The sequence below is a fragment of the Rhineura floridana genome, chromosome 4 (genome assembly GCF_030035675.1).
Source record: "Rhineura floridana isolate rRhiFlo1 chromosome 4, rRhiFlo1.hap2, whole genome shotgun sequence".
NCBI classification, from domain to species: Eukaryota; Metazoa; Chordata; class Lepidosauria; order Squamata; family Rhineuridae; genus Rhineura; species Rhineura floridana.
Window position 1 is genome coordinate 51,697,197 of NC_084483.1, and position 27,148 is coordinate 51,724,344.

The following is a 27,148-nucleotide window of genomic DNA, read 5'->3' on the forward strand; positions in this document are numbered from 1 at the left end:
GTACATTCAGAGTTCAGCTCTGCCTAGACCTAGAACCTGGGTTTTCTGGGAGGAGGACCAAGAGAAGCAGGACCTTCTAGCAGTGGTATCACTGCCAGTTACTCGGAGGTAGAGGTGTGAGGTGGTGGGGAGTTCAGTGCTGTGTGAATACACTGGTGGGAGCACTGGATTGGCTTCACCGATCCATCCACACAACACTAACCTCCTCACCGCCTCACCTCTTCCCAGAAATTGGCAGTGATACCACTGCTGGAAGGCCATCTGTGCTTCCACTGCCTCCCCACTGCCCACTCCAGATTTCCCCATCTCAGGACCAGCAGTCTCCACACTAGTTGCCTGTGTTCATGGACAGTTCTTGGACTCCCTCTCACCACCGCCAGGTCACAGGAGCAGAGGATATCGTATGGCAGGCAGGAGCTTCAAGGATGCCAGCAAAGTGTCTGGCTATATGCACATGAGGCTACTTAGGAGAAGTGGGAAGCACATGAAAAACACCTGCCTGAATCAGAGCCTGGCTGATTGCCAGGAATGGGTGAACATCCAAGTCCTGTATATAGTTCCTATATAGTTCCCTTAGAGTTCCAAGTTCTAACTCTAGTGCAAAGCTTTCCTGAACTGGAGAAATGGAAAAGCATTCACACTTCAGTGAACTAAGCACTGCATTTTAGAAGATAAAGCTGGTGAAAATAGACGGGTGAGTTCTTTAAAGCTCTCTTACAATTGGTTCAGGAGCTATTCCAGAAAAAAAGGGGGAAATCATAAAAAATTCCCTGAGCCAGTCCAAGGGATTGGCCTTGGAAACATATGCCCCACCAGTTGCCCCCCACTCTCACCTTCCAAACACATTTTCCTTTCCTTCTCTTAAATCAGTGGCAACACAGAAACAGCAGCAAAGGTGAACAGATTGAGAACAGTGAGGGTTTTTTTGTCCCTGAACCAGCCAGAAGACATGATACAATTAAATACACACACTTTACATTTTAACTGGTGAATTTTTAAGCACTAGCGTACAAAGAAATGTGTGACATCTGAGAGTACAAGAGCATTCTTTTTTAAAAAATGAGCATTTAGTGATATTTTTCAAAAAGCACTGGAAGAGAAGCACCATGAAAAGGTCAGAAAAATTAAACTATTATTCAAAACAGCTTTGGAATGGTAAAATACCCTCCTATTATCTTTCCAGCTGTAAGTGTCCACTTCTGTAAGGTGTGATGCTTTCTTGTGAGCATCGTAGATGAATTGCAACCACATAGTTGGGCAAGTGCAATGTGGACCAGTGCTGGGAGTCAACCTGAGAGATCATAGTAGCATTTCTTCTTGAAATGAAAGCTGATCAGAGCTTGGAAAAGTTACTTTTTTGAACTACAACTCCCATCAGCCCCAGCCAGCATGGCCGCTGGATTGGGCTGATAGGAGTTGTAGTTCAAAAAAGTAACTTTTCCAAGCTCTGAAGCTGATAAATACATTCTTTTACTACTACTACTACTACTACTACTACTACTAAATTTGTGCTGCTTTGCTAACAGCAGCCAGCATCACCAGATATACCAACTGGCAAATCAGCATCACACAAAAGTGGGGTTCTCCCCAGTCCTTGCATTCCACTCTACTTGTCTTCTTATTTTAACAAAGAGAAATTCTAAAACAAACTTCATAATTGGTGCATGTACTATTTGCCACAACACAGCACACCACTGCATCATTCAGTTTTGCAAGATGTTTGATCAATACATGCCATCACATGTACAAGGATTTGGGAGGGAAAAGGTAGATGTGAACAAATGAAAATAGTTAAAAGGATGGATGTGCACAACCATCAGAACAACATGCAGAAGTCAATTTTCTAAAAGCAGGCATACAGTGCACTGTTTTGCAGTTTGGGTTATGAAGGGATGGCAAAAAATGACTCAATCTTCACACCATCTTAAAAGACATACCCTCTTCCACAAAGCCAGCTACATTTGGCAACCCACTATAATGGGACTGTAGTTGACTGTGGCCACATTCACACTATACATTTATTCCACTATTATTCCATTTGAAACAATGATAGCTTCCCCCAAAGACTCCTGGGAAAGGTAGTTTGTGAAGGGTGTTGACAGTTGTTAGGAGACCCCTATTCTCCTCAGACAGCTGCAATTCCCTCAGTGGTTTAACAATCAACCCCTCTCCCTCGGGAATTCTGGGAATTGTAGCTTTGTGAGGGGAATAGGGTGTCTCCTAACAACCCTCAGCCTTCCTAGGATTCTTTGGTGGAAGCCTCTTGACTGTTCCAAGTGGAATAATAGTGGAATAAATGTATAGTGTGAATGCAGCCGGAGAATAGTTGTATGGTGTTTTCTCCATGTGACAATGGGTGTATAGGTGTAGCTGCATCAGTGCATGGATACTAAAAATGGAAGGATCTGCCAATTTTGGTTGTCTCAGTTTCACATTTTTCCAATGTTAAATTCAGTTCTCTGCATTTCTGCAGCAATTTGATTTTTTAAAAAGAAAATTCTCATTAAAATTCTCCAGCATTTTAGTATGAATTTCTCCTAACACATTTTTGTAGGCTGTTTTGACTAATGTACACATTTTTTGCAAGCCATTTCTCATCATATAATGCAGTTTTGCATGTTATTATCATACATATATTCATTTTTATGTCCACTTTCCACTACATGTTCATTTTTGTAAACATTATTTGGCTGGCGAACTGCATTACAAAATTCAAGTAAGTGTGAATTTTGAAGGATGGCTGTGATTTGGTTCTTATATTGTTTAGGAAGATGCAAATGTGATAGATTTGGCATGAAACACAAACTGAATCATAATTCTTGCCCATACCTAATGGGTTTGAATATCTATATTATCTTGACTATGAGAATTATATTCCATTTTCACATATTTTTCAGTCTTTGTAAATTGTAAAATGTAAAAATTTAAAATTTTCAGACCTTTAATTTTGCAGTAAATATGTACTGATTTCCACTCAAGCCCCATTTAAATGAAAGGAGGCTGCATGTGAACAATGCTTATTACACTTGTGATTTTTTTAGTGTGTTTTCCTTACTGATGGTAGTTTACACATTTCAAAGTGAAGCTCTACTGCTGCCATGTATCATTTATGTGATCCCCCCCCCAGCCATTTTTAACTGACTAATAATCTCTCTGGCAAAACTTGTAGGCTTGAATGTTGGCAGAGCTTGTCCCATTTATTCAGTGATGGTATTTCCCCCCCTGTGGGAATTCTGCATGAACTCTAGTGCCTATGCAGAATAAATCAAGGATGCTTTACTCCCTTCAGGCCAACCTGGACTCTGCAAGTTATCATCAATAAATTGTGGAGCAAGTAATAAAAAATGATGATTCTGAACCGTTAAGGTTGAGATTTTAACACTTCCACACTGCACAGGCAAACAAACTAAAAATGGAAGGCTGTGACTGGAAGCTACTGTCCAGTCAGAAGCAAGGCAGAGTCCCATATCTTTTACCCCTCCTCAACTCAAAACATGCCTTAGTGCAGATGCGATACTGTTCAGTGCAGGTGTATTGCTGCTTCTCAGTTTAAGAGCCAACTTTGAAACCATTACATCTGCATCACTGTTATTGCTAACCATAAATAACCCACTCACTTGGGCAACATCATATCTGCATTTGGCACAGAGTATTTGAAGCTAAACAGACAATGAGTACAGATACTGTCAGGTCCCATAATTAAGGGGGCACATAAGGACAGACTATGCTTTAGGGACCACCTGTCTTGGCACCTCCTATGGCTTTGCATCTCTGCTTTTGACAAACTACCTGTGCAATGTAATCCAATGCATCTCCCAGGTAAGTGTGCATAGGATTGCAGCCTGAATCAGTTAAATTCCCCTGCCCGCATTCATACAAAGTGAAATGCAAATATAGAGATAGATTTAACCTTTTGATGAGCATCTATCATCAAAAATCTCTGGACTGAAACAGCAATTAATTGCATATCTATAAACTACTGTGACAGTTGTCAGGTGGGAAGCAAGGCCCCTCCATCAGCTCTGCTGAGAGACCAGCTTCATAGGGCTCCTCCATTCCCTCAGCTGTTTCCTTTCAAGCTTGTTGCTATAAGAACTTTGTAACCTTAAGAACTGGTACATGGGTTTGCATCCCCACTTTTTTGTGTGTGTGCTATATCTTTCAAAAATAAGACTGTGGGTGGGTGGAGATTCTCTTGTTTGCTACTGATCTTTGTATAAGTCGCTATAAGAACCTGAAGAGCAATGTAAGAACACTTTATATGAATACATATAAAATTTAAAAATTATTGCTTTCAGAACTTAAGAGGATAAAAGCCAGAGTTCTAGAAAACATGTAGAACTCCACAATTCTAGCACAGAAACTGTTTGCAGAACATCATCTCACCATTAAGGATGAAATTGTTTGTAATCACAGACCAACTGAAGAAGTATCCTGTAGCTCCTCAGTAAAAGGAGTATTCTACAACATGTTCGTCACACAATAATAGTGCATCACTGGTGGATTCATTCTGCCTTGTTAGTTGTTCTGTGATCCTTCCCCAATGCTAACAGATTATTGCTATCTAGAGGGGCTACAGCACAAGAAAAGCAGGACCTCCCCTCCAACATTTGTGGTATATAAGTTGTGGGATTTTAGCAGGAAGTTACAGGATATGCAGTGACTGGAACTGAAGCAGTATGACCATCTGAACAGCATCATGTGCACAAATCAGCATGACTGTGCATAAAAACATCCAGAGGGCCCATTAATTTTTCCACCCACCCTATCTTCTATATGATGTAAATGAACCAGCAGCCACATGAAGGCTGGTTTACATTACTTCCAGTTGAGGCTCTTCCACACAGGTAAGTGTTTATGGCAAACAGTAGCTCACCACAAAATTTGTCAACTCCAAGCCCAGTTAATTTGTTAACGCAACATGTTCTGTGATTACACCAGAACAGTAACGGCCAATTCCAAAGTAACATTTTTGTGCTCAAAGATTTATTTTTGAAACCAATTACATGACCAACTACACACAGAGCTGCATAGGAGTGTAATTCCTCTGGAGAAAATCATTTGCAGAAGCCCTGACATCTCTCTGTTGCTAGTGGTTCCTCCTGCATAAAAGTTGCATGAATAACAATTTCTCATGTAATCTCTTAAAAAGTGAAATCAAGGGTGGTTAACCTGTAGTCCTCCAGATATTTATTTATTATTTGATTTATATTGATGGATTACAACTCCCATCAACCTCAGCTTGCATGGCCAATGTTCAAGGATGATGGATTGTAGTCCAGCAATATCTGGAAGGCCACAGGTTAGCCATCCCTGTTTTAATTCAAAACATTATTCCCTGGAACGTAAGACTGGGCCATTAGCTTATTTCAATAATTTCCTATTTAGTACTTCACTGTTCTTTGATGAATACCATCTGTTCTTGGTCTTATTACTTTGTTATTTGTTATTATTATTTAAAAAAATTCTCCATTTTGTGATACACATTCAGATGTGTCATCTGAAATGAGTATTTCAGGTGAGAGCATCTCTCCAACATGATCTTCCATGAAGAATTCATTCTACTTTTGGGTGCAATATTTCTGTGACCAGTTGTTTTACACATTGGTGGGTCATAGCTTTGTTGTGTATGTAAGAGCATGTTGATATATGATGTGTCCAACTCAGCCAAAACTAAGCACTTTTTGGTATGGCTGCACTGAATATTTAGCCATGTTGAAATTTGCTTTGAAATGAGCTTATTCAGTGCATCTGAAGCAATTACTAAAAAATACCTTGATGAGCATCTGCGTTATTTCAGTGTTATTTGGAACCCTTTTTTTCTACCCAGCTGCTGCTTTTTCTCAGATCGCGTTCTGGGAAAATCTGCTTCTGCTTGCTTCTTGGACCTTTTCCCTTGTTCTTTGCTCTCATTTGCTCTCTTAGACTGTTTAGTCTGATCGTTTTTGGCAACCCATGTGATTTTGTTTATAGGCAATAATGTCAGCCACAGCAGTATGACAATATCCAAATCACATGGACCATTGTAACCAATCCATTCAAACTGCAGTAAGAGTAAATGAGGTTAAGGAAAGGATAATGTTCACAAGTGTCAAAAATTTCTATAAACTGGCGGTGCTGTATGACATCCAGGAAAATGAATCCAAAATAGGTAAGTAATTTTGGCTCAGCCCTACTTTTAAGTCAAACAAGTTAAGTATGTGCTTAACTATTATTCTACTTTTCCCTTAAACTCATTGGAACATAAAAAGGGCTTGACAGGATCATGCTGAATACTTTTTCCAGTATTCAGCTAGTTGCAAGTGAGAATTCTTTTTAGATTACTTGCACATTGTACCTTTAAGAATGCAGACTTTTTGTGGGTTTCATCATTTGAAAAATAATTCATATTGTTGACAGATGACCTCCAACCTCCCAGTCTCTTTAACAGTATTATTTAATGTTATTGGCATTATCCTAGCTCCTTTTATATATATAAATGCTGTTACCAAGGTGGCTGTTATAGAGCTTTGAGGATGGAATGCTCAGAGGGGGTTCATCCTGTCTGTCCTAGTGCTTGTGCAGGACATATTACATCAAACAGAACATCACCTGCAGGTCCTGCAATATAATTTACGTCATCGAATGCAAAAGACCAGGATGTCATATCCAATATGTAGGAAAAACCACAACTGACCTATGCACACGCTTCAGAAACAACAAATCGGCAATCTTAACAAACGAAGTGGAGCAACCAGTTGCAAAACATTTCAACACTGAGGGTCACAGCCTGTTGGACTTTTCTATAACAGCGATAGAGATGCCAACAGGTCCAGCAGCATTGACTAAAAGGGAGAACTTTTGGATTTACTCTCTGGACACATTGGCACCACATGGCCTGAACCTGGAGGACAGTACCACCACTACTTAGCTTCTGCAAATGATGCCCTTCTAAGCATTCCATCCTCAAAGCTCTATAACTGCCACCTTGGTAACAGCATTTGTATGTTAGTTGCTGATGAAGGCAGAAGCTGAAACATTTTGTTAATACAATAAAAACCTCTGTTTTGTTAATCACAATTACGTTCATATATTTTTAGGTGATTAACAGAATCCTTATAGGGATCCAGACCAACCTTGAGTGAAATTCTGTTTGTTGCTTTCAAAGCTGTCTATATATGTTTTAGAGACTTCATTTTGTGATAGTGTTACCACGTCCCTAAGTTTTCTAGCTTTTTAGCAACCTTTTTCACATATACCCAACTAGTGCCCTTTTAATGTGGTTGCCCTTTTAAAAGTTAAGTGTCTGTTTTTCTCCTGGCTTATTCTGATACAAATATTTAAAATTTCAGCTCTCTTATGACCAGTATTTCTTAGCATCTCAGCACTTTCCCCTTAAATTAATTTCACTAAAATTAAGGATTACCTCTCGTTTTATGAATCCCAAAATTAAATGTTCCAGAAAGTGATCAAGTTGTCTAGGCATCTTATCTCTGTTCCATAATTGGTGATATACGTTACACAGCCACTCTGAGACAAATTTAAGTTATCCACTATTACTTTAATTGTATATTTGCAATTAGGCAGATATTGGTCAGGCGGCTCACAGTATTGCCCTCCTTCCCCACTTTGCTTTATCCATAAAAATCTTCATAATTGGTAAAACATATTTTCTACATGATCATAGCAGAATTTTGGATTGTGCTATGAGCTTTATAAACCATATTTGCAACAGTATCATAGGATAATTTTGTATGTTGTATGAAGCAAGACCAGCACCAGCAGATGGCCAGGTTGGCCACTGCCCAAGGACCCCTGGTGCTGAGAGGGCCCCATAGTGCTGGGACTGGGCAGGTGTAGCTCCCACTCCATGATCCCTGCTAGCATCAGGTCACAGAGCATGCAGCCCATGACCCGATCCTGGCACAGATTGTGGAGTGGCAGCCACCCTCCCAGGCAACACGCCTACTGCAGCTGGCTGGCCACACAACTTCCTGCAGTGCCACAACACCATGGCACTGTGTCAGTGTGTTGTGTATGCATGCTTGCCATCAGCTAAGATGGAAGTACGGGCATCAACATGCCTCTGCCAGTTTGAGTGATGGCAGGCATATATACACAGTGTGCTAATCTGCTGATGTGACTGGGCCTATTTAAGCCCCTGGTGGTGGAAGTAGTGCTGCCGCCCACCACCTTTAAGGGCCCCTGCAATCTGGCGCTGGGCCTAATGTGAAGTCCTGATGCAGAAGCAGAAATCCTTGTGCTGACAGGACGCGGTAGTTGAATAATGCCCTTTATCATGTAAATAAGTTTTCAATAAACAATATATTTGGTTCAAATTTAAAATAAGTCTCTTGGTCTGTCTGTCTTATAACTACAGCCTAACCCAGTTACTGTGTGTTATAAGAGAAATAAGGTGCTCTAGGAGAAATGGTTGGTGGCAGCAGAAGATAGGGAGGACCATAGCTCAGTGCTAGAACATCTGCTCTGCATGCAGAAAGTCCCAGGTTCAACCCCCAGCATCTCCAAGTAGGGCTGGGAGAGACTTCTGTCTGAAATCCTAGAGAGTCACTGCCAATCAGTGTAAACTGTAGCTAGTTAGATAGACTAATGGTCTAACTCTGTATAAAGTAGCCTCCTACATTCACAGAAGGAACAAGGATAACCAATGTGGTGCACTCCAATAGTGAGGGATCATGGAACTGTAGCACAACATTGGGAGGGCACTATATTGGTGATCCCAGGAAAAAGTAAGCAGGTCTGCTCATTCACACAGGTTTGCCCAGTGGTAAGAGCTTTGTAAAGATGTAAATATTTTACATTTTAATGTTAAAAGTAATACAAAAATGGTATCTGTCAAGCTGTCGTATATTAATAACACTATCCCCCCCATGCTGAAGAAGGGTTCTTTCCCCCATATGTGGTGGAGATGTGATCAGGTGGTTGAATTTTGGGATCTGGTGTTGATAGAAATGAAAAAAAATGCCAAGTAGGTGGTACACAACACCCCAGAATTAGCCCTGTTAAATTTATTTTTGAATGAAAACCAGGCTCTTAAGGATAAACAGTTTATTAGCTTTTTATTGGTTGCAGCTTGGGCATTAATTGCATGAGTTTGGAAAGATCTGAAAGGTAGTTCTATTTAATTGTGGTATAGTAAAGTCTGGAATTAACCTAGCATTAACAGAAAAATTGAAGCAGAAACTGAAAATTGCATAAAGGCAAAAATGCATTTGTTGCAGAGTGGTGAAGTTTTATTACATATACCAATGCAGTAGACAATAAGAACAAGGTTCTTAAAGCTTTTCAAAACCTATGGATTTTGTAAAGATGAACAAATCATAATAACAGATTATTTTAAGTGCAGGAAAATCTATTTTATATATGATGGACCCCCCACTCTCAGTTAATGTATGATTTGAGTTGTTCTTAATTGTATCAATAAAGTAAAAACAAATACAGGTAGGTGTGGAGTGATCTGCCACAAAGAGATAGCTGTAGGAATAATCCTGTATATAAAGGTGGTGGAAGGAAAGCCAACCCAATTTGAGAGGTACAGTGGTGAGATAAGTAGATCCTTGACTGTTAGTATGGTAGGATTTTCCACAGGAGGTGGAGTGATCTTTCACATTTAGTAGCAACTGGTGAGATTTAAAAGCCTAACTGTCACAAAGTGGGGGTAGACCAGAAAGCATGAAGAAGAGAATCCATCACCCTAGCATAATAAAGAAATGTACAAATAAAAGCAAATAAACGAACAATAACACTAGGTCTTTAATATATGGTGCCATAGTGGTGGGATATTATGAAGGTCCCAAACTTTCATATTTGCTAGTGAGATTAGCAGGCAATTAGTAAGAAAATCACTAGTAGGGATAAAGGAATAAATAATTCACAGTTGGTGGAAGTTATGGGATAAAAGTATAGATTAATCATGCCCACCCCTCCTCTAAGGGGCTTAGGACAGCATACATGTTTTTTCTCCACCTCCCATTTTATCTCCACAACAACCCTGTGGAGTAGGTTAAGCTGAGTAAAAAAGCGACTGGTCCAGGGTCACCCAGTAAGCTACACAGATGAGACTTGAACTTAGCTCTCTCTAGTCCTACTCTGGCCACATTCACACCATGCATTTATTCCACTATTACTCCACTTTAAACAATCATGGATTTCCCCAAAGAATCCCACGATGCACATATATGCACAACACAACATATTATATTTGAACAGACACAGACAAATGATAATTGGAAAAGATATTTCGGGTGTGATAGATTGTTCTATATTAAGCTATGGCCAACCATTAGGCCTGGTAAAGAACTTTTGTCTTGGCTTTAAAAGATATGCATGAGTAATGAGTCTAGAGACAAAGATTTTTCATTCTTTTACAGGAACTATTGCCAAAGGGGCACGTATAATTAAAAGTTACACATGGAATGGAAAAAAAAAAGACGACTTGTGGCTGGGACTTAAATGGAGTGGCAGTCAAAAGGCTAAGAAAAATAAGCAATTTGATGAATTAAATAAAAATCAATATAGGTAAGCATTGTTACCTATAAGTTGAGTACTTTAATTAAAGAATCATAGCTATTAAAGATAAAAAAATAATTACATGTAGTCCAATACCTTTGGAAGGCAAGATTATTTCCTTCAGAATATTTCCCTTTGCTATTTTAAGCTTAGCTGCAAAATCTACATCATTTATTTATTTTTGTTATTTAAAGCATTTGTATCCTGCTCTTCAGCTGACAAGGCTTGCTGATTATTTACGCCATTTCTACAGGGAGACTATATACAATTTAGGGCATGGGTCAACTCATGTGAAGCATTTTTAAGGTCCTCTGACTTCAAGCTTCTGCTCCCATTTGTGCCAGGGGGGTGGGGAGGGACAAAGGGCACATTGCATGTTGGGCCATCATTGCAACAGGCAGCTGCTTGGTGCTGCATGAGCAGCTTCTCTGCCCACTCACAGCATATCAGGGATTGACTGTAGGGTTGCCAGGTCGGAACCATCTGAAAACCTGAGAAAACAGGGGCGGGCCCTAGTAACATCACGGTGGACCCTAGTGATGTCATGGGTGGACCCTAGTGACATCATGGGGGCTGGCCCTAGTGACATCATGGGGTGGGCCTTAGTGACATCATGGGGGCATGCCCTAGTGATGTCATTAAGCATGATACATTAAGTATCAGCTGCTTGGAGCATACCATTCAAAAAAATTTCTCTGATTGGAAATTAAGATAGAAATCTTACCTAAAAGAGGGTGTTCCCAGGTCCAGCTGAAGTGACAAGGTCATTCCTTCTCACCGGCTTAGGGAGCATAGATGCAAAATGAAAATGGACTGCCTTCAAGTCGATCCCAACTTATGGCCACCCTTTGAATAGGATTTTCATGGTAAATGGTATTCAGAGGTGGTTTTACCATTGCCTTCCTCTGAGGCTGAGAGGCAGTGACTGGCCCAAGGTCACCCAGTGAGCTTCATGGCTGTGTGGGGATTCGAATCCTGGTCTCCCAGGTCGTAGTCCAACACCTTTAGGGAACATTTAATCTAGCCTACTTGCTTCTGGCAAGAAGGGTTTATGTGCCCTCAGGCAAGGCCAATTACCAGAAGGCCATTGTAGGAAGAAAGGAGTCTAGTGTTGCAGAGATGTTAGATGGGAGCACAGATGGATGCCCTTGAAGGCAGCAATTCTAAACATGCTTATTAAGGAACTGAGCCCCATAGAACTCAATGGGACCTACTTCTGAGTAGATATGGTTGCAGCCGTGTTAAGGACAAGGGAGGGCATTCTAGGCAAGCAGTTGGCAACTGCCTGTTAGCATTGTGCTGTTGCTAAGAGTTGCCTGGGGAACCTCAACAAAGTTATCCATAGGCCACTGCAACTTTATGTGTTGGCTACTGTTGTATCAGTCTCTATTCAAAGAAATCGAACAATCACAATTACACAATTACCTCTAGTATTAAGGTAAAGGTAAAAAAGTGAGGACAGAGAAATAAAACCAATAGCACCAGGTTAGAAACAAACTTAATCCCAGATCAGTCACAGTCTTCAGAAGGCTATTGCTGATGGCAACAGCACCATACATTTACTATAGTATTATACCACTTTAAACAGTCATTGTTGTTATGTGCCTTCAAGTCAATTACAACTTATGGTGACCCTATGAATTAGCAACTTCCAACAGCATCTGTCACGAACCACCCTGTTCAGATCTTGTAAGTTCAGGTCTGTGGCTTCCTTTATGGAATCAATTCATCTCTTATTTGGCCTTCCCCCTTTCCCACTTCCTTCTGTTTTCCCCAGCATTATTGTCTTTTCTAATGAATCATGAATCAATATATCTATATCTATAATTAGTAATAAAGCTGGATGATGTATGTAAAGCATTTTTTCTCTTTCCCTTTTCTTATTTATTATTATTTTAGTACTACTTTGTAATTTTCTTTTCCTTAATAAACATTATTTTAAAAATATTATTAATAATAATGATAATTAATTAATTCTGCAGAAGCCTCTATGCACTATCACAAAATTGCTTATGGGAGGGCATGGATGGTTTGAAATGGGTTTAGTTTGGAAGGAAGGAACTATTTGGAACAAAAACTTCTGCCAGTAACTAAGGCACTTGCGGGGCTTGCCTGCCCAAGGGAGGAGGAGAGGGGAGGAAGACAGAGGCCACCACTCAGCTGCTTTGCATGTCATCCAGGCTCACCAAGCACAGATGGAGCAAGTAGCCACGAAGGTTGGGGGAAGCAGGTTCTGCTCCTGCTCAATGCAAGCACGCACACACACACACACACTCAGCCAGCAACCATCAAGGCTCACCAAGCACAGAAGGGCGGGGAAAGCAGGTTCTTCTCCCGCTCAGTGCAAGCACACACACACACATCCGAGGCTCACCAAGCACAGACCGAGCAAGTAGCTACGAAGGGTGGTGGACAAGAAAGTATATACACACACACACATCATCACTCACCTCCACAGTTCCACCTCTTCCCTCATCGTCCCGCTGGAGCTGGAAAAGTGGGGCCCTACTGTATGCGTGTCTGGAAGGTAGGTCACGCATGCGTGGCTGGGCAAAAGCCGGAGATTCAGGGACATGGGGGTGATTCTGACTGGAGGTCAGGAAAGCAAGCGTGAAGCCGAAATCTCCGGCAGGATGCCAGAGAACTGGCAACCCTAATTGACTGGGAGGGAGCGGCAGAGTTTGACCAACGTAGATCAGAGGGAGAACCCATTCACTCTATTTGGAGAGATAATAGCAGGCCCTCTAGGGAACCAGCCATTGTGCTTCCTGCCTGCTTAACTCTGCCTACCCTCTCTGCTACCACATTATGTTATTTAGCTTGACTTAAGCTATTGTTGCAATTGCTATGGCACCATTATGGCAAATTCCATGTTGGATATCACTAGGAGAAGGATCAAAAATAAAATTGTAAATATTGTAATGTTTTCATATAAACCTATAGTGTGACCACACTTGGAATACTGAAAATAGTTCTGGCTGCCACATCTTAAAAAAATATATCGTACAGCTAGAAAAAGGCAGTAGAAATTATCAGGGGGCTGCAGTAACTTCCCTATGAGGAAAATATTACAACATTTGAGGCCGTTTATCTTTGAAATAAAAGGCAAGTAAGGGGATGGGCAAGCCAGGGGTATATCAAATCATGCATGGTGTGGAGAAAGTGGATGTGATAAATTTTCTATCTTAATTCTAGAACCCCAAGTCATGCAACAAAGATGAATGATGGGAGATTCAGGACAGACAAAAGGAAATATTTCTTCACACAGCACATACTTAAACTGCGGAAGTTGCTATCATGAGATGTACTATTTAGTTATTTTTATTTGCAGATTTATTAACTGCCTCACAACCAGAAGCTACCGAAGCAGTGTACAATAAGATAAAATGCAAAGCTGCTGGTGTATCATTCACCCTGCTACCCAGCAGCTTCTCTGACCAAGCTGGCAGGGGCCGTCTCGGCTGTGCTGTTGAAGGAGCCCAGAACGATATGCTAGGTGATTTCAATGTCCATGCTGAGGCTGCCTCTAGTGTTCCGGCTCAGGACTTCATGGCCTCCATGACAACCATGGGGCTGTCTCAAGTTGTTACTGGCTCAACACATAGGGCAGAGCACACCCTCGACTTGGTTTTTGCTCCAGATTGAGGAAGGGGTGGTCTGGAGATAGGGGGGTGGATGTCACCCCATTGTCATGGTCAGATCACTTCCTGGTGAAGTTTAGACTTATGGCTCTGATCCTTCCCTGCAGGGGTGGTGGACAGATTAAGATGGTCCACCCCCAGAGCCTAATGGAATCCACAGGATTCCTGACTGCCCTGTGGGAGCTCCCAGTAGATAGAGCAGGTGACCCTGTTGAAGCCCTTGTCACGCTGTGGAACAGCGAGGCGAGGTGGGCTCTTGACACGGTTGCCCCTGAGTGCCCTCTCCGGCATTGTGGAGCCTGGCTTGCACCTTGGTATAACAGTGAGCTAAGGGCAATGAAACAGGCTGGATGATAGCTAGAGCGCAAGTGGCGAAAGACGTGCTGTGAGGCTGATCGGGCACGAGTAAAACATCATAACCGTGCCTACTGTGTGGCGGTGAGGGCGGCAAAGAAGGCCCACTTCTCTGCCTCCATCACATCCTCAAGTAGCTGTTTGGTGGAGCTTTTCCGTATTGTCAGGGGTCTATTGACCCCTTCGGAGGCCCACTGTGAATTGTTTGCAAGGCACTTTGAGGGTAAAGTTCCTCGCCTCTGTAGCAGTCTTGATGCCCCATCCACATCTACTGTAGTCCCCAGTGAGGTGTCCAGTGCAACGTCTGCTGCAACTTCTTGGGAATGGTTTCAGTTGATGCAGCCTGATGACATAGACAAGGTGCTTGTGATGATGCGGCCAGCAACGTGTCCTCTCGACTCTTGCACTTCTTGTCTTATTAAAGCTTGCTGAGGGGGGTCTGACCGAGTGGACCCAGGGTGTGGTCAATGCATCATTGCGGGAGGGAGTGGTTCCAGCTGCCTTGAAAGAGACAGTGATCCAACCACTCCTGAAAAAGCCCACCCTGGACCCATCGGTTTGTGACAACTACTGACCGGTTGTAAATACCCCCTTTTTAGGGAAGGTGATTAAGAGGGTTGTGGCACAGCAATTGCAAATACTCTTGGATGAAACAGATTATCTTGACCCATCCCAGTCTGGGTTCAGGCCTGGTTATGGGACTGAATCGGCCTAGTCGCCCTGATGGATGACCTTCATCGGGTGAAGGTCAGGAGGAGTGCGACCCTGTTATTCTTACTTGATCTCTCAGCGGCTTTTGATACCATTGACCATGGTATCTTTCTGGGCTGACTTGGTGAGATGTGTATTGGAGGCACTGTTTTACAGTAGTTCCAATCCTATCTCCAGGGTTGCTCTCAGAGAATAGAATTGGGTGACTGTCTTTTGGCCCCCCTGGCAGTTGTGCTGTGGGGTGCTGCAGGGTACCATCTTGTCCTGCATGAACATCTATATGAAGCCCTTGGGAGTGGTCATCAGGAGATTTGGGGCAAGGTGTCAGCAGTATGCTGATGATACCAAGCTCTATTTCTCTGTAACATCTGAATCAGGAGAGGCCATGCAAGCTCTGGACTGCTGCCTGGACTTGGTGGTGGGCTGGATGAGGGCCAATAAACTGAGTCTGAATCCTAGCAAGACGGAGGCACTGTGGGTTGGTGGTTCCTGAGTTTGGATAATTGGTCAGTTACCTGGTTGTATTCCTTCTGAAAGAGCAGGTCCATAGTCTGGGGGTGCTCCTGGATTCATCTTAGTTGATAGAGGCCCAGGTGCCCTCAGTGGCTAGGAGTGCCTTTTATCAGCTTCGGCTGGTAAGACCGCTGTGGCCATTTCTGGACCGGAATAGCCTGACCACTGTTGTCTATGCACTGGTAACCTCCAGGCTGGATTACAGTAATGTGCTCTATGTTGGGCTACCCTTGAGGTTGGTCCAGAAGCTGCAGCTGCTTGAAAAGATGGTGGCGAGACTGCTCACTGGAGCAGGGTATCACCAACATGTCATCCCACTGCTGAAAGAATTGCACTGGCTGCCCATTTGCTACCAGGCCAAGTTCAAGGTTCTAGTTCTGGTGTACAAAACCCTATACAGCTTGGGACCAGGATACCTGAAAGACCGTCTTACTCCTTATATACCCAGTCGATCACTGTGCTCTGCAAGGAGGGCCTCCTGCAGATACCATCTTATCAGGAGGTTCATTCTGCACAATATAGGAAATGGACCTTTAGTGTGGTGGCACCTACCCTGTGGAATTCCCTCCCTTGAATATTAGGCAGGCGCCATCTCTGCTATCCTTTTGGCGCCTTTTGAAGCCTTTCCTCTTTCAACAAGTCTTTTAAGTTGAGACCTATCCCAGTCTGCGTCTGTGTTAGAATTGCTGTTAATATGTGATTTTTTAAATATGTTTTTAACCCCTTTTTAAATGATGTTGTTAAAGCTTTTAAAAAAAATGTTTTTAACGTTGTTTTGCTTTAATGTATTTTAAGGTCTATTTGAATGATATTTTAAAGTGTTTTTAGAATTTCGGTTTTCCACCCTGGGCTCCTGCTGGGAGGAAGGGCGGGATATAAATCAAATAATAAATAAATAATTAAATAAATAAATAAATAAATAAATAAATAAAAGCAATCAAACAATTTCTACAATTACTCAATTAGGGTAGTGATGGTCACCAACACAGATGGCTTTAAAAGGGATTAAGCAAATTCATGGTGGATAAGGCTATCAACGGGTAGTGGTCATATTGAATACCACTTGCTGTGAAACAAAAGTGTGACAATGCTATTTTGCATCTTGTTGGCCTCTGGGAAAGTGCTGGACTAGATAGGCTGTTGGTTTAATCCAGCAGGGCTTTTCTTATGTTCTTATGCTCTTACCAGCATTTAGACTGGGCCAATTGCTATTTCTAAGGCAAGTATGTACAATATATGAGGAGTTCACTGTATGTTACTGCAACAGAATGTTAAACGCTTGTCTCTACTTTGTCTATCTCCGTTATCATGGAAACATGTTTACCTCTATAGCAAAATAGTAAGTTGTAGCTTGTATGAAGCGAATTTCTTGCATTCTAGCATTTATGTAGCAGATGAGTGGATCCGTTTAACACATTATCTTGCTCTTGTATAATTGCTGGGCTTTTATTCTTTTAAAAAACTCATGCTGCACAACTGCAGATAATTTTGAAGCTGTTGATGGCAATGCTCTACAAAGGATAGGCACTGGAAAGGGAAGTTCATCATAATTCAAATCTCTGGTGAGACATCCTTTGTAGTTCTTTTCAACAGCTGTATGAGATAGTGTCAGATGTGACAGTCTGAGAATCTTTTGAAAGCAAGTAATATTTTCTTTTCTCTTTTTTTTATTGAAAAACCCCAGACTTCATAATAGGTGCTAAAGTACAATGCAGCATGCAGAGCTGATTTGATTTTTATTGATGTTCTTGTGATCCCTTTGAGTGTAATCACATTGGAGCGTACAGTAGACCTTTCCTGTATCTGACTTTCTTTAGTTGCATATTTGACATTAAAAGTGTGTGTGTGAGACAGAGAGAAACACTGAGATAGAGATGTCAGTGCTATAGGGGTTGCCCTAGTGCACTGCTTGCATGGACACCTTTCTGTGCACTGAGGTCACAAATGGGAAATGTAGGACTGTCCAAGAGTGTTTATTTATTTTTATTTAAGCATGTTAATTCCAGAGCTTGGAAAAGTTACTTTTTTGAACTACAACTCCCATCAGCTCCAGCCAGCATGGCCACTGGATTGGGCTGATGGGGGGTGTAGTTAAAAAAAGTAACTTTTCCAAGCTCTGGTTAATTCCACATTTTTTCAAATACTTAAATGTGGCAGTAATGTGACAAAAACCAGAGGATAACCCAACAATACCATAGGAAAAACAAACAAACCAGAGAAATTCGAAACAGCAGTCCAGAGAAAGAGCCCAATTTAAATGGTTTCCAGCACAGTTAAATTACTAAAATCCAGAAGCATTGGGTCTTTACCATGCGGCAAAAAGCTATTAATGAGTGGGCAAGGCAAACATCCCATTGGTTTGGAGTTTCAGGTCCTTGGTGTGACAACTGACAAGGCCTTTTGTATGGTGCCAACCAGTTGCATTTCACTGGTCATCGTTAGGTTATGCAAGAGAGCCTCTACTGATTATCTTAATAAGGGCAGGTTTATAAAAAAGAAGGTAGTCTATCTGTCAGATATCCTGCTCCCAAGCCATAAAGAGCTTTTGAAGAGCATTATCAGCACTTTGAATTGGGCATGGAAACAAATCCTGAGGTCTGTCCAGTTGCTTCAGTAAAGGAAATGAAGCAGATGGCAGGAATGTTAAGCAGGGATTGCTCCTCCTTCTGGCAAGTACAGCAAAGAAAATTACATTGTTGAGCACCTGAAGTACCATTGTAATGATGGGAGCAGTTCTCAGACCAACTCCCAGGGCTGTCTGGCACAGGGAAACAGACTGAGGCCTCCCTAGGACACAGGTAGTTTCACTGACAAAGGCTCAATTGTTTGAAGTGTTTGATGCTGCCTGTACCTCCCCTCCCTTAGCTGCTTAAATGGGTTGGCCACAAGGAGCAAGATTTGGCTTGCCACTGGCTGATCTCATGATAACAGCCAGAATGAGGTCACCTTTCAAAGATGATGGCAGAAAGTTGCCATTCCAGCCATCATTTTAAAGAGCAGCAGCCACATGGTAATGAGTTACATTAAGCTGGAGACATAATTGGCATTATCAAAATTGTGTGGTCCTGTTAAATCAATATATTAGGTTGGATGCAGAGTTCCCATGAGCAGCAATGGTCCCACTGGAGAAAGGGAGGTGCAATTTTTGCAGATTTCTCCTCTCCCTCAGTGGGAGACTGTGAGATTTCAGTCCCTACCATAAATGGAAGGAGCCATTTTACTTGTGGAAGGGATCCCACCCATTGCATGAAGTCTTCATTTGAATTTGGAGCAACAACAGTTTCCTGGAATGCATGTAGCTGGTGCCCCAGCCTTCTTTTTAATCTACAGATCTTGCTATATATCAGTGATGGGCAGGGCCAATTCTAAAAGGCGGCCAGGTGGTGCACTGGCCCGAGGGCCCCTGGAACTACAGGGCCCCCCCGCTCTCCTTCCATGATCAGCGGAAGCATCCGCGGACTGCCATCCCCTGCTATCCCCCCGCTTTACCTACATTTCTGTTGTTTTTTGCGGCGTGCAGATTTGCCATCAATCAAGATGGCGGCTGAGGTTTCCTTAAGGGGCTGAAGCCTCTGCCGCCATCTTGGCTGATGGCACGCATGCGTGCTACACGCGCACATTGTTGTCATCAACAAAGTTGGCGGCAGAGGCTTCAGCCCCTTAGGGAAACCTCGGCCGCCATCTTGATTGATGGCAAACCTGCGCATGCCGCAAAAAACCATGGAAAGGTAGGTGAAGCATGGGGATAGCGGGGGGATGGCGGGTGGCACGGAAGCTCCTGTCTTGCGGTCCGCAGATGCTTAAGTTCTGTGGATCATGGAGAGGGAGCAGAGGGGCCCAGGGCAGGCTGGTACCCAAGAGCCCCAGCATGCCTGGGGCCAGCCCTGGTGATGGCGAACCTGTGCCCCCCCAGATGTAATGGTTCTGCAACTCCCATCATTCCTGAGTCTTGTCCATGCTGGATGGGGCTGGTGAATTGCAATGCAAAAATATCTGGAGGACCACACATTTCCCATCCCTGCTATATATCTTGCAGTCAAGGAATCTATTGTCTCCTTCAAATAGGTAATTGCATGTGATTGGAAAGTATTCAAATGTGTTAGTTAACTGGCTTAAGCAAATGCATCCTTCGGGGCAAAATTAGCTGTGTTCAGACCAATTATTTAGAGTAATAAATGCAATTTCTCCAGGAAAGGCTATGTAGCAAATAATTAGGTTACTTTTCCAGAAGAAGTTCAAAAATTGTCATGTTTGAAAAAATATGACCACCTCTATTTATTTTGACAGAAAATATGATTGTGTGACATAAAAATATTAGTGGTTATAGAAGTTTTATGTCATTTTGAGTGAATATGGCAATTACTGGTGAATATTGACTATTAAAAATGCAACTGTTGTATTAAATTCATTAAGGAAGGGCATGATTTATTTTATACTAAAGCAGCGATGGGATATTGCAGTGGCAGTGAAAAAGCCACATAGTAATAAGGGCAGATGAAGGATGCAGCGAAGACATTTTTGACTGGATTTCAAAGTGGATGAACGAATAAATGAATGAGTGAATGAAATGCAGTGGTATCTAAAATATCCCAAACCTGTTTTCACAGATCTGAGAAGAATTAAGGTGCCCTTCACACATTAAGAAACTCCGTAATAACCTCTGTGCTAGAAGTTCATCCCATATCATTACCATAACATTTAAAAATCTATAGCCACATGGGCCAGCCCAAAATCACATGGGATTAGCGCAAATTGGGAATTAGTACCCCGTGGGGGGGGGAGATTACTACAAGTGGGGGCACATATTTCTAAGTAGGGACATGGGGATAAGTCTCTGTCTGGAATTTGCTTCAGGTTAAAAACAGTGATGAAGGAAGATCAGTCATGCAACACAATCTTAATCATGTTTGCTCGAAAGAAAATCCAATGGAATTTAGTGGAGCATGCTCTAGTAGGTGTGCTTAGATATGCAGCCTTAATTAAGTGCTTTAGGGTACAATGTTATAGGTTGGAAACACACTTGTGATTGTACTGGTTTTAGTGAGTCTCCATCTGTTTTCTGAAACTCCGCCCCTTTTTACTCCAAAACCTGGGAAATTGGAGATCAAGTGCATTTACCATGAAGTCACCTTCACACAGACTTCAAAACTGATTGGCCATCAACCCTGTTGCCACTCCATGTGTGTCCAATGGAAAATATTTTGCTACAGGCTCAGGCAGAGACAATGATTGACCCAATGCTTTGCTGTGGGCAGTCTGAAAAAATCTGACAGCAGTGGGAAAGGGAAATGTGTCCGGCCATGGGCAAATACGTTTGAAATCAGAGCCATACCAAACACTCTCACTGGTTTTGAAACAGCTAGCGTGCATGTAGCCATAGAAATGTACCTGTGGAACTCCAGGCTTACATATGAGTAGAGATGCATAGGACCATGCTGTTAATAAGAACTTGGCTTCAAGTTATCATAAACCTATGCTGGGGCAAAGAAACAATATATGTGCTCTCCTGGGGAATAGTCAAACAAAGAAACAAAAGGCCTTTTCTCACACTGACCAGGACATACAGGACATGTCCCTTGTAAGGCAGGCAGAAGTTTTTAAAATGTAGCAGTTTTAATATTAGCTTTTCTTTCTTTTTAGTTGTGCAGTCTGCTATGAAATCGTGAGACACCTAGATAGAAAAGGCTGCACTGAATGCTTTCCAGTTTCAGTTCAGAGGTAAAAAACAGATACATTGAAGGGACAGAAGTATTTCACCAGAACTAGCAGCTTTCTAAAGATATGGCTCCTCTTCCCCTGAGGAAACAGCCTTGTTTGGAAATTGATCCAGGACCTCTTTTGCCCAAAGCAAGAGTCATACCACAGACCAACAAACCGCCACTGCCACCGCCACCACCACCACCGCCACCACCACCACCGCCACCACCACAAAAGCCCAGTTAGATTGAATAGTCATCATTTTTTTCAAAGAGTAACTAATATTTTTAATTCCCCCTGCCCGTCTGCTGCTCCTTTGACAGCATTTTACACACATCCTCTGCTTGCTGCATACAGATGACTTTAACTAATCAGGCATAAAATAGTAAACAGGATGGCATCATGATGCTGTGTTGCTAGTCAGATTTCGCTGTGTGATAACATTACCGAGGGCATATTAAGGGGAGAAAAACCAGAGCTATGTAAATTAATAGGAAAGCACTTCTACTTTTACTTCTGGCAAAGTTCCAAAAACAGTCGAAACAGCATGAACTTTTTTTCAACACTGCTGAAAATGTATGCACAAACCTGGCAGTACTTTAATCTCAGCTCTAGAAATAGCCTGTTACAAAGTCTGTTTCAGGACTTCCTTCTTTTTGTAAAAGTTAGGTTGCAAGATAATTGTTTTAATTGGTTTTATATTTGGATTAGTTTTTAATTGGTTCTATTGTTGTTTTCACTGTGAAATCATTTCGAGTTAATTTTATGGGGAGTGATCTGTAAATGCAATTAAAATGAAATAAAAGATAATAAGGGAGTGTGGAACCTATGGCTCTCAAGATGTTGCTGCAATGCAGTTCCCTTCATCCCTGAACATTGCCCATGCTGGCTGGAATTGATGGGAGTTGTAGTCCAACAACATCTGGAGGGCCACAGGTTTCCCATCCCTGCTTCAGCAGAATTACAAAGAATTGTAGTTTTGCTATGTGTTCTTGAGAGTGCTTCTATTGGACCACCTTGGTAAAGGTTATTTAAGTGAAGCAATTATAGTGATATTCACTTGCTCTTTCTTGCGTATAATTGCTTAAACCACTTTGGCTCTCCAAATGTTTCCGAACTTCAACTCCACCTCCCATTGGCCATACTTGCTGGGGCTAATGGAAGCTGTCATTCAGCAACATCTGGAGGGCCAAAGGTTCCCTACACCTGACTTAAAACATGAATGGGCAGAGGCATCCAGTCTCAAAATGCCCTAGTTTTGCCCCTCTGTTGACTACCTTGCCCACTGCATTAAAGAGATGATTAATAACAACTTAACTAAATCTCTAACAAGCTAATAAACTAATCCCTAACAAGCAATATTGAATCACCTTTACTGTGGTGGAATTTTTATTTTATTTTACAGAACTACTGGAATATTAAAAGTTTTTAAAAGTCTGGAAATGCAGTGTTTAGGGATATGCAGGTTCCACTGTTCTGAAAGTAAAAGCAACCATTTATGGGAAATATCTGGTCATAAAATGTTTAAAACCAAACATTATTTCGTTTCTCTTTTATACAGTTCCTTTGCTGAACTTCATGGTATTTGCTCCTGTCATATGCTTTGTCCTTGGCACTGATTTGCTTCTTGACATTCTTGTTATTCTCAAATCATAAATTTGGGGGAAATCAAGGCACTCTATAGCCACAGTTTAGCATTCTCATTTTTCAATGCATGAGTCAAGCAGAGATTTTCCATATTGGATATGGCTCACAGGGGCTTAATAAAAACTCAGATTTCAAGCTATAAACTTTTGGGAATGAACAGAGGAAGAGTTAGGATTATCAAAAAGAGACTAAAAGGGACACACACAGCCTATCAGACTCCTAAAGAATGTTTACATTTGGTGAATCTGCATTAGGAGTATTGGTGAGAGAAATGAGCTCTTAAGCACTGTTTTACATAAACAGCACCAGGTTGACAACAGAGAGTATGCTCAGAACAACTGAGTGCAGACTCAGAAGGAAACTGGAACCTATCCCAGCCCTGTATTAAGTGTATCACCTCTTTGTCACACATTCACACTTTACATTTAAGGGGCAGGAGCAGCTGGTGCAGTGCTGCACTACCAGAGTCCCAACAGCAGCATTGCTGTTGTTTACCAGGGCAGAGTGGGGCTGATCTATATAACATAATTTATTGTCACCAGAAATTCAACCAGTTCTTTGAATTTCAGTGGGTTGCATTTCCCCAATCATACAGCAGCCATCAATGATTTTACACACAGATATTTCATTCACAGTTGTACATTCACCTCATGGCTTTCATATTTTCTATCCCCCTTTCAAGCATGACTAAGGCACTGCACTGCACAAAGAATGAACTGTGTAGCAGAAGTATTAAAAAAGGTATGCATGGGGAAGGAGTTGGTGCAAAAGATTTTTCATGAGATTTGGTTGCTAATATCATGATATTTCGTGATGGATATCACGAAAGTCCTATTGCAGATATGTGCACTGACAGGGCACCGCAAGAGGTGACATGACCAAGCATGTTTAAGTGCATGTGCACGCATAGGAGGGAGGGAGGGCCCATGGCAGTCTGGTGCCCAAGGGCCCACGGTGGGCTGGTGCCAGTTCTGATGAGAATCCAGGCTGCTTCAGCAATCATCTAATGAACAGTCCTGGGACCAAGCAGTATATCACATCATGAAGTTTTATACATGCAGTTATGCTGCAATGAAATTATTAAACTGGTCATAAAATCATACACAAGGTCAAAATAGTTTTCCTTGTGCATCCAGGATTCATTTTCCCTCAGCTACCTATCTGGATAATTCCTACAGATGATGTATCTTGGTTGAGGAGAAAATATGGGTAATAAACAGGAAATGAAACCCTTACAACACTGTCATCATAGGCATACATTGTGTGCCTTCTGTCAATTCAGCCTCCTATATTTTGCAAATTCCCAGCAGCACTTGGCACATTGCTGATGAGTTATGACTTTCTAAAGGTATAGGTGCCCCTGAATAATAGTGACACCTTTAAGAGGTCTACTGTCCAGCTACTGCAAAATATATTTTGTGGTGAAGGAGACAAACTCCAATTTACAATGGCTAATATATTGCAGCAGCTGCACCACTTTGCTCCTAGAAATATTCAAGGTGGCCTTATGGCACTGAGGCAGAAGAGCCCAGTTCCTGATTTCCCCCCCAATGGTAGCAGTCATACAATACTGTCATTCTTCACCTGTAAAGAATCCTGCCCAGTAGGAATGTCGGGCAGCTGAATTTCAGTGAAATTTATCTATCTAGTAATTCCAAATCTACTTTGATAGCAGGGCCAGGCTTACCAGTAGGCAGAGGGAGGTTACCATTCATCTTACTTAACCTTGAGAGGTGGGCATTCTTTTAAAGAATGTTTTATTTAATTAATGACATAAGTTGTAACAAAAAAGAAAATACAGCTTTTTACATTTCACATATATATTCACAATAAATTAAAAGCAACATATGGTTGAACATTATCTCCATACTTATTATTCCAAAAGATTAAAAAACAAAGCCCATTTTCCAAATAAATCTGTTTGTTTGGTTGACTTGTAACTCCTTATAATATGTTAGTATAATCATTACCACACTAGACCATATTTTCTCAATCCGGTCTATAAAAGAATGAACAATACTTTTTCCCGGTTTTTAGCTATGATTATTTTTGCTGCTGTAAATTACTTTATTGCTACCTCTAAATCTATTTCTGGTATTGCATTATTTAAATATATATATAAAACACCTCAAGATTTCTTCAACTGCTTTACCTGCTATATTCCAAAAGATATGCATGTATTAGGACAACCACCAAAATATGTCTGAAATCAGCCTTTCTTGTTCCATTCTTCAACAATTATCATGACCAATTTTATATATTATATTCAGGCTGTACAGTGTTAAATACCAGCACTATAATACTTTATAATATTTTTCCTTTAGATCAGTTGAGATCAATCTAGAGGTGGTCTGAGTCCATAAACAACTCAATTCTTCCATGTTATTTCTTGAAGCATCCCTCTCTCTCATCTCCACATATATGCAGTCACAATTTTTTTCTTATCATAAACCTAAACATACATTTTATTGCGGTCAACCAACCATTAAAAAATACACAACTGGATAAATACATGATCATAAAATCAAAAGAGCAAAGGTGAGGATTTAAGAACTAACACTCATTGAATGTCTAAGAGATATTACTATATTCAGTAATATTTCTACCAGTTCAGTAATGAATTTATTGGATGACTGAAGGAAAATGCTCAGAAGAGCCTCTAAGGATAGACCAGGAAACTGCCTCATAGATGGGCAGCTTATACATTCTCTGGCCCCTTGATAAAATCTACACTACAGTAAAAAAAAGGGAAACTGTTCCAAGTTCCAGCTGATTACATGGACAGCACCTATCCTTAATAGGAACTTTAGCAAACCTGCCCTCTAACAAATTTGTGTCTTATCCAAAATGACTCCACAAAATTTACTTATTGCTCCTTTGCCTTCATTGCTAGTAAGTATAATCTCACATTTGGTTTCCTTTCTTAATCTTCCATACTCCTTAACAAAGAAGTAACTGCTCCTCTAATTTGAAAAAAAATGAGTAGAGGCCTTATTTCTCTCAGAAGTCAAGTAATTTCATTGTATGTTAATATAGTTTGTCCTACTAATAGATATTTATAATGTCTAAACCTGCATTTTACCATACCTTATAGTCTGCTATTTTCCCATTCAAGGATTAAGAAATTCATTATAAAACAGCACTGCTGGGGCTATAAAGCTGGACACAATTGGTTTTTAATTTCAAACCAAGGGTTTTCCATTCCCTTTTTAAAAAGCCACTCATCGTGGTACAAGGCTCTCTCTGCAGCTTCCCATAATCTGCACTACCTAGAATGCCCTGGGAGCAATACCACATAGTTCCACATCTCATTGCTCCCAAGGCACTCTGGGAAGTGCAGCTGGTGGCAGTGGAGACTGGTGGCTCTAATATCAGTGGGGCAGTGAATCTGCTCTGGGTTTTAATCCAAACTTTCAAGGAGTTGTTCAAGGTGACAAACCTATTTTGGGAATAGATTTCAGTACCTTGGATAGTCCCTCAAAACATCAGACTAAAATCTGGAACGGATTCACACCCCACTGACATCAGAGCCACCAATCTCCACTGGCTGGTGGAATGCGACATTGGGCTCTCTTCACTGCTTCTTGGTAAGACATATTAAGGTAAGTGGCAATTTCTCTCCTCCTGCCAAGAAAACAGAAGACAATTGCTCCTCATTGTCATGGAGATTTTTGTTTTCAGGAAACAGAGGAGGAGGGATTTCAGCCCAGTCTTAGAATCTGGACTTCACACATCTCCCTGTTTGATCTCTGGGGTTTTGTCCATGGACAATCTGCTTGAATGGAACTATTTGTGGAACAAATAGTCTCAGGGTATCATCTGAAGGCACATGAGGCCATCACTTTGCTGAAGCTAAGCAAGTCTGGTCAGTGCCTGGGTGGGTGACTGCTTGGGATGCATATGCATGCCACTTTCTTGGGTTCTATGATGGAAGGCAAGATATAAATACATAAATATGATAGGAATATAGGAAACTGCCTTATACTTAGTCAGACCATTATTGTCTACTCTGACTGGTACTGATTTTCTAAGGTTTCAAGCAGGGGTCTCTCACAGCCATACCTGGAAATGCCAGT

The 27,148-nt window shown here is 41.5% G+C and overlaps 1 protein-coding gene across 3 annotated transcripts in view; it reads right to left on the minus strand.

Moving 5' to 3' along the window:
* Nucleotides 1–27,148, minus strand: part of KHDRBS2 (KH RNA binding domain containing, signal transduction associated 2) — a 626,273-nt gene that overhangs the window by 59,216 nt on the left and 539,909 nt on the right. The window lies entirely within an intron of this gene.